Below are 6956 nucleotides of genomic sequence, written 5' to 3'. Positions count from 1 at the left end.
CAAGAATCTATCCACCTCTGCCTCAAAAGTATTCAATGACTCTGCTTCCACTGCCTTTTCAGGAAGAGAGTTCCAAAGACTCATGACCCTCTGAGAGAAGAAATTTCACCTCAGCTCTACTTTAAATGGGTGACCCCTTATTTTTAAACAGTGCCCCTAGTTCTAGATTCTCCCACAAGAACACTGGTGAGGCCACAACTGGAGTATTGTGTGTAATTCTGGTCACCACATTACAGGAAGGACGTAATAGCTCTGGAGAGAGTGCAGAGGAGGTTTACAAGAATGTTGCCAGGGTTAGAAAAGTGTAGCTACGAGGAGAGATTGGATAGGTTGGGATTATTTTCCTTAGAACAAGGAAGGCTGAGAGGTGACTTGATTGAGGTGTACAAAATTATGAGGGGAATAGGTAGAGTGGACAGGTTAAAATTGTCTCCCTTGATAGAGAATTCTAGAACCAGGGGACATAGATTCAGGATAAGTGGCAGGTGTAGGGGGGACATGAGGAAGAACATTTTTTACACAGAGGGTAGTGGGTGGCTGGAATTCGCTGCCCAAGTTGGTGGTAGAGGCAGAAACTTTAAACTCTTTTAAAAAGTACCTGGATCTGCACCTAAAGTGCTGTAAGCTGCAGGGCTATGGGCTGGGTGCAGGAAGGTGGGATTAGAAAGGGCACCTGGGTGTCCTCGGGCTAGCATGGACAAGATGGGCCAAATGGCCTCCTTCTGTGCTGTAACTTTTCTATGGTTCTAAGAAGAAACTTGTTCTCCACACCAACCCTGCCAAGTCCTTTCCTGATCTTATATGCTTCTATCAAGTAACCTCTTACTCTTCTACACTCCAGCGGATACAAGCCTACCTATCCAACCTTTCACCATAAGACAACCCGCCCAATCCAGGTATTAGTCTGGTAAGCTTTCTCTGAACTAAATTAGAAAGAGTAGGGACTCTTGCTGTATTTCTATGTTTGCTTAATACAAACTTATCAATCTCACGAAGGACTGGTAAATGAAATGTGGGCTCGGTTTATTTGAAGATATAACACAGGATTGCACAGCAGACAGATTTACTATAAAGATTCAACAGCTATGGTTAACAGGAAATTTTAGCTGCAACTCCTTCACACCACACGCTGCTAAATAAACTGAAAGCTCCTCTGAACAATATTCGCTGATCACTTAGCTTGTACCCTAGCTACTTATTCATTAAAGTATTATCTCCTAAAGTGATATCACAACATCCCCTTTATGTTCCAAAATAATATTGTATATATGAAGAGTGAAAATACATACATGATAGGGTAGTTGTGAAAGCTACATAAAAAAATCTCTGTCCAAGGGTTTAAGGATTTAAGAATTTAAGAGTTTAAGAGTCTGTATAATATTTAAGTGGTTTAACAATCCTCCCAGATCTCATAATGGTTTGACGTTCCTGATATTTAGGCTTATCACTTGGGTGTTCTTGACTTATAGACATGTTGGTATCTTGTGTGTTGTTGGAGTACTGATTGTTTTCATGGTGGTCTTCCACAATTTCACTTTCTGAGTCCATCTTCATGCGCGTTCTAGACAAATTTGGACTGTGAGGTATTATGCTGTTGTACAATTATCTTAGCTGTGTTCTGTTCATTCTTAACATTGCTCCATTCGATATTGTGACTTCCTAGGATCTAGGCTTATTCCACACTTTGGACATTTCTGCGGGTAATAAAGTTCCCTGGGTAGGATGTAGGACGTATGACTTGAATCTTTTGTCCTATGTGTGGATGAGGCAGTTCTGCATGTCAGTCATATATTGTCATCATTCTCCCTTGTTTTCATGTAATTCTGCCTCTTGGGGTCTTCAATGCATATACAGACTTTGTACAGCACAAAATCTGTGGCTTTTCCTGCGATCTTCAAATCTTCATCATCTTATCTAAGAGGAACCACTGCTGCTCGCCGTGTTGTGTCTATGCTTACTTCATAGAAACTTACCTATCTTGCACAGGGCTGTTAAACTAAATGTAAGTCTGGTTTTTTGGAAGATGTCGCACAGAATTGCTCAGCAGACAGATTTACTATAAAGATTCAAAAGCTATTGTTAACAGGAAAGTACAGCTTCTTCATTCCACATGCTGCTGGCTAAACGTCAAATTTCTCTGAACAGTGTCTGCTGGTCACCTGGTTTACATCCTGATTACTTACTCATTAGCATATTCTTCCAAAACGAAGTCACAACAACGCTAACATTGATCACAGGACACTCTATTGAGCAAATTCCTCTGTAGCTAATACCTGCAGACTCCTCCCTTTCATTCAATTCCTTGTCCATCTCTAGGCTTTATCAAGGATACCTGCTGCATTAAGTTTCTGAGCAGCCTCTCATATGAAAATTTATTAAAGGTTTTCTGGGACACCAGGTATACCATAGCACACAGCATTTCAACATACAAATAGTCATTTGGAAGTACAGAACTTGAGTATTGCTGAATAAAGATATTTTTTGTCAGCTCTGCCTTGTACTCATCAGGACAATTCACAAGAAAATACCAGTGTCAGGAGAAGCAACATATTTATAGTATATGAGAAGACAGTGGCAGGTCCAAATTTGTATCCATTGGACCTGCTGCTCCACATGACCGGGCAGCCTTGCTCGAAGGTAAACTAAGGAAACACTCGCTGGGCTTGTGTAAGAGCAATGAGCTGCAGCGTGATATATATGACAGGATTTGTCCTCACTGCAGCCTCGTGTGTATGGGCTACCCAAAAGACACAAAAGTGATGTCCCTTTATGCCCTATGTTACCTATGACCTGTTCTGCACAGCACGAATTGGCCAAGCGGTTGGGCAAGTTGTTACAACCAGTTTTGAACAAGTTTTCCACATACATGGTGAAGGGTTCCTTCATATTTGTAAAGATCATGCAGGACTTGCATATTGATAGCAATGCCATGTCCATGTGCTCATTTGACATTGCTAGCCTATTCACCAATATTCCAGTTAAGGAAGCCATAGATGTTTGTGCTGCAGCACTATATCATGGAGATCTAGACCTACCATCATTGCATGAATCAGTTTTCATTAAGTTTATGAACCCAACAACTCACACAGTCAAGTTCAGCTTTAATGACACCATGTATCCCCAAATAGATGGTGTTGCCATGCGATCCCCTCTAGGTCCAACTCTCACAAGCATCTTTGTTGGGCTTTATGAGAAACGTGTCTTTGATGGAATGACACCCAAGCTTCTCTCCCTTGCATATTTCCAATATGTGGATGATACGTTTGCTATATTTAAATCTGCAGCTGCATGTAATAATTTCCTTGCATGCCTTAATGGGCTTCATTCTGTGCTCAAATTCACCTATGAAATGGAGCCATCAAATGAACTCCCTTTCACTGAGAAATCTGCCAGGGGGGTTCTCTACTATGGTCCACCGCAAGCCTACCTTCACTGGTCAGTATATGCATTGGAATTCTTACAGTTCCACGCGCTATAAGATTGGTCTTATTGGCAACCTATTAAATAGGACCCAAGCCATTTACTCATTATGCAAGCTTGATGCTGAATTAGGACTCATCAAAGGCATCCTACAGGATAATGGCTACTATGATCAGATCATTTGACGCTGTATACCACGCAAACTCATGAATGGGCCAAGGTCATCGTTTTCAGCCCTGAAAAATGCCCAGCCTACCTCAGATTACCCTGGAAGAGCAAGGTATCTCAAAAATCTGACCAACAGGTGAAGGTAGCTGTTTCACGCTGCTACTATACAGTAGCAACATGAATGGTATTCACCACTAACAGGATGCTACCATCAAGCCAAAAAGACGTTCTGCCTATCACACAAATGAATAATGTGGTATATGAATTTCAGTGCCAGAATGATGTTAAGTATGTAGGCCGTACATCCCAAAGACTAGCGGATCGTATCAAACAGCATGTCCCTTCTGCTGTTTGCTATGGGCAAAGTATGGACCTACCCAGCCAGCCTGTGCTTGCAAAACTAAAACCACAGTTTCCAACATTAGATGTAAGTCCGTGATTGGCCAACATTTGCTAAATAATCTTCAATGTACTAAGAATTATGCTGACAACCAATTTAAGGTTGTCAGTCGGGCTTGCAAAGTTGCACATTTGTGTGTACTGGAAGATATGTATATTAATGCAAAGGGCCCTGTTCTTTGCAGACAGAAAGGACATGTACACGTTTCAGCTATGCAAAATAATTGAAAGCCATTCACTGGTTCATTCCCCAGGGCAGTGCCTTGACCAATGAGAGTCAAGCTGCCAGGTTTAATTTTTAAAAAAAATTGCTTGGCAGTTAACTGTCAGTCACCATCAACTGGTGCACTCTCCATGGCAATGCCTCTACCTATCAAAGCCCACTTGCCAACCAATCAGCATTCTCTTCTCATACAGCATAAATATATTGTTTCCCCTGACACTGGTATTTTCTTGTGAATTGGCCTAATGAGTGCAAGACGAAAAGCTTCGACAAAAAAGTCTCTTTTTGCAGCAAAAAGTCAGCTTACATTAGAATGACACTTTGTGAAATAGCCAAGGAGGTTGGGACATGCAGAATCTGTCCCTTCCGAAATTGTGTTGCCTCCATTTAAATCTACTTTCCAATATGTATGCCTCGAGTTTGTTGCTAATAAGTGACTCCATTATTTTACCTTTATTAGTATTAAATGAAGGAGTCTGTGATTGTTTTGTCACCTGTTGCCTTCTTTCCTTTCTAATTAGTCGTCCACTCTATTTGTGACTCCTTCATGATGACTCCTTCAGCAATTTGTACATTTTTTCCCACATCTCTTTCAGTACCTTTGTACATGTTGCATCATCGCCTGGTGAGTCATCAGCTTTTCTTCACTTTCAGCCAGTCTAGGAAGTCAATACAAGATTTTTAAAATTCAATCACAGGGTGTGTGCATCATTGGCAACGTCAAGATTAATTGCTTTATTCAAAGGGTGTGGATATCATTGACAACGTTAATATTAGTTGCCCATTCCTTCAGAAGGTGATGGTGAGCTGTTTGTTTGAACCACTGCAGTCAACATAATGAAGGGACACCCAAAGTGCTGTTAGGAAGAAGTTCCAGGATTTTGACCTAGTGACAGTGGAGGAACAGCAATTCCAAATCAGGATTGTGTGTGGCTTGGAAGGAAATTTGTAAGGTGGTGGTGTTCCTGTGCTTCTGCTGCCCATTCTTGAGGTCATAGAGAGCACAGGTTTGGAAGATGCTGTCAAAGGAGCCTTGGTAAGTTGCTGCAGGGCATCTTCTAGATGCTGCCACTATGCGTCGGTGGAAGAGGGGTGGGGTGTCGATCAAGCAGGCAGTTTTCTCTTGGATGGTGTTGAGCTTCTTGAGCATTGTGGGAGCTGCACTCATCCAGGCAAGTGGAGAGTATTCCATCACACTCCTGACTTGTGCCTTTGGACGGTGGACAGGTTTTTGGGAGTCAGGAGGAGAGTTACTCGCTGCAGAATTCTTAACCTCTGGTCTGCTCTTATAGCCACAGTATTTATGTAGCTGGTCCAGTTAAGTTTCGGATCAATGGTAGGCCCCAGTATGTTGTTGACGAGGGGCTTCATGGATGGTAATACTGTTAAATGTCAAGGGCAGACGGTTAGATTCTCACACCTATTGCCTATTGCTATTTACCTACCCTTATTCTCAGCAGTACATGCTTAAAACAATAGAGGTTTCCTTGAGAATTTCTCCCATGTCCATTTAATGATTACTTTTCCACATTGTCTAAATGAAAAATAAGTTCTTGTAGTTGTCAATAAAACACAGGGGTGCTGGGATGTAAAGGATTCAAAGGTTTGTATCACTACAATTCTGGAATTATATTGGCACCTCGTCAACTCCTGAAAGATGTATTTTCCAGCATTACGAGATTATGCAAGGATTATGCTTCAGGGTCATATCAGAACTAGTACAACTGCCTAATTAATGCACTTAACAATGGACCTAATATAACATTTATATATATTGTTTTTAACAAAATAAGCTGTTGCCAACTCAATTGCTGCAACATGAAAATTAGTGCAATGTTTGACAGTTAATTAGGATAAAGTGTGTTGCCTTGTTTGACAAATAGATCACATCTGGATGTGCTTCCTGTGTGAACATTAAAGTGTTGTCACACCAATACCTTCTCAAGGACTATTAGGTATAGGCAACAAATGCTGCTCTTGACAGCGATGCTAACATTCAGAAGAAAAAAATAACGGAGATTATGTTATTGACAGTTAAAGATTAGTGCAATACTCATATTTGTGTGGTGGATGATGGTGTGCATGCATATCTTGCCTCTCTCTTTAGTTTGTAAGTACCAGAAATAGCTTGGTGTTTATAAATAGCATTATGATTATATGCCATGTTGGACGGGTGTTTTCTTGAAATGTTAACAATTCCATACCATGGGGTCAATTTCCTCTGAAATCAGACATGATAGAGATAGAAAAGGGCCCCATGATGACCAGGATGGGGTCCTTTCTCCTCCCATCTGCCCTTCTTTCCAGTACTCCTGGGAACGTCTGGCAGTTAGCCTAAGGTAGTGATGGGAATGGCCCTAGATGCTACACATAGACAGGGAGGGTATACGAAAGGCCTCTAATCAGTCCTGATGACTTACACCTGAAGGACTCATGTATGACTGAGGCCTTTTGTGGATGACTTCTTGGATTCTTCAAGGTCCTATGGTTCCTTGAAGTCTTCTTCTGGCTTCATCTAGTGTTGCCAGGATGGTCTCACTGAAATGTTTTCCACATTTGTGAAAGTTGTGGATGAGAGATGATCAGTAATACCTTTTCACAGGGTTATGTTCAACCATTGTGACTGTATATTGCAATGGACTGTCACTCACTTGCATTCAAATTTCACAAAACAAGATTGCAAAAATAATTAAAGCAGTTTTATCTGAATAGAAAAAATGTACAAGGCTGCAGGGAAAAGGTGGCA

The 6956-nt window shown here is 41.2% G+C and overlaps 1 protein-coding gene across 1 annotated transcript in view; it reads left to right on the top strand.

The window, feature by feature from the left end:
• The first annotated feature begins 5083 nt into the window (after positions 1-5083).
• Positions 5084-6956, top strand: part of trpm5 (transient receptor potential cation channel, subfamily M, member 5) — a 134464-nt gene continuing 132591 nt past the window's right edge. Inside the window, exon 1 of the mRNA XM_041198375.1 lies at positions 5084-5246. The gene's annotated coding sequence lies outside the window, so the exon portion shown is untranslated. The remainder of the gene's footprint in view (positions 5247-6956) is intronic.

The sequence above is a fragment of the Carcharodon carcharias genome, chromosome 10 (assembly GCF_017639515.1).
Source record: "Carcharodon carcharias isolate sCarCar2 chromosome 10, sCarCar2.pri, whole genome shotgun sequence".
NCBI classification, from domain to species: Eukaryota; Metazoa; Chordata; class Chondrichthyes; order Lamniformes; family Lamnidae; genus Carcharodon; species Carcharodon carcharias.
Note: the sequence above shows the minus strand (reverse complement) of the source record. Positions and strands in the feature narration are given on the sequence as shown.